The 1,834-nt window shown below is 44.0% G+C and overlaps 1 long non-coding RNA gene across 1 annotated transcript in view; it reads left to right on the forward strand.

Annotated features, from left to right (window-relative positions):
• Positions 1-82, forward strand: part of LOC107183450 — a 10,123-nt gene extending 10,041 nt beyond the window's left edge. Inside the window, exon 3 of the long non-coding RNA XR_001514240.1 lies at positions 8-82. This is a non-coding gene — a long non-coding RNA (uncharacterized LOC107183450). The remainder of the gene's footprint in view (positions 1-7) is intronic.
• Positions 83-1,834: the final 1,752 nt, after the last annotated feature.

The following is a 1,834-nucleotide window of genomic DNA, read 5'->3' on the forward strand; positions in this document are numbered from 1 at the left end:
TGCCCAGTGGGGGGTTGCTAGAAACAGCCAATCGGTGATTCTCTCTCATCACTGATGTTTCTCTCTCTCTCTCCCTCTCCCTTCCTCTTTGAAATAAGTGAAAATCTATAATAATAAAAGTGTAATATGCAAATCGACTGAACAACCAAACAGCAGAACAACTGTCCAAATGACCTTCTGGACGGCCACGCTATGACATGCACTGGTGCCAGGCCAGTCAAGGCGGGTACCATGTGATTGTTCGGGGGGCCCTACCATCACCCCACAATTGCCCCAGAGAGGGAGGCCCAGACCACCCTCTGTGCAGCAATCAATCACAGGTGGGGTGGGCGGGGCCTCCCTCTGCGGGGCTATTGATCACAGAGCCCTGTGATCGATCGCTAGGAAGAGGGAGACCCAGGCTACCTGGCCAGCGGCACTGCAGCTGGTGCGTGGAGCCTCCCTCTGTTCGGTGATCGATCTGGGGCCTGCTACGAGGGACACACAGAAGGAGGCCCAGGCCACCGGACTGCTATGCTGTGGTTGGTGTGCAGGGCTGGCCAATGATTGCCCCATGGAAGGAGGTCCAGGCCAGCCAAGCGACGGAACCCCACATCTGTTGCCCACATAGGGAGGCGACTGGTGGTGGTGGGGTGGGGGTTGGTGGCAGCAGCAGGTGGTAGGGCTGGCAAGCAGGCAGCACTAGGCTGGCCAAGGCAGGTGCCAGTGGGGGTCCCCCGATAACACTGCTGGTTGCCCACAGAATAGGCCTTGTTGCCATCCAGGCCTAGGGACCCTACCTGGATTGCGAGAGGGCACAGGCCAAGCTGAGGGACACCTCCCCATCATCTCCCCACCCCGCATGTATGAATTTCATGCATTAGGCCTCTAGTACACTGTATAAAAACAAACAAACAACCTTCTAATCCTCAGACCAACATTACCCCACCATTTACAATGGTGCTTTAGTAACTACACAAATAACTTTTTATTTAATAAATATAAATAAAGTGTAATGATTTGATGATAATAATGAATAATAATTTGCAGAAACTTATTTTCAAAACTAAGAAGTCATAGATTTTAAAGTAGTTGGTTTCAAATAAACTATTTCCTGGATGCTAAATTATAGTAGAAGTTCACCCCATTAACACTAAGGAGCATATTAAAAGAATCCAAAACTCTAGCTATTCTTTGGCCTGATTACAAGAAGGTAATTTATATTTGAAATATTTTAATATTATAGCATCTCTGGTTCCTTTTGTAAAATCCAGAGCTCCACTTACTCATTTTAATGGCTATCCTTTCTTGGAAGCTCTTCAAATTGGCTCTATACATTCTTCTTAGATATACATAGAATATTTAATCAGCCAGGTACTTCTTTCCAAGTATTTTTGCTTATTATTCAATTTCATTGTACCTTTAAGCAAAGGTCAGAAAGGTCAATGCAATTGACACAATAAATATGTGATAGCAGAGTTTGAAGTTTAAAAACCTAGGTGTTTGTTTTTTCTTGAGTAAATGATTACTACCAAGCCTGCACTGCACAGTTAAAATCATGGTCTCTGGAGTAACACAGATCTGAGTATGAACCTAGTTTTGCCACTACCTAGATTAGTGACTTTGAACATCTATTCTTAAAATATATATCTTTATTGTTGAAAGTGTTACAGATGTTCTGCTTTTCCCCCATTGACCGTGTCCATGTTGCACCCACACCCTCCCCATGCTTTCAGGGCACAACTGTCTGTGTCCATGAATTATGATATATGAATATATGTTATTTGGTTAATCCCAATATATTTTTAACTTTTCTGAGCTCAGTTTATTCATATCTTAATTTTTCTTTATTGAT

Source organism: Myotis davidii, unplaced genomic scaffold (genome assembly GCF_000327345.1).
Source record: "Myotis davidii unplaced genomic scaffold, ASM32734v1 scaffold20, whole genome shotgun sequence".
Lineage (NCBI taxonomy): Eukaryota > Metazoa > Chordata > Mammalia > Chiroptera > Vespertilionidae > Myotis > Myotis davidii.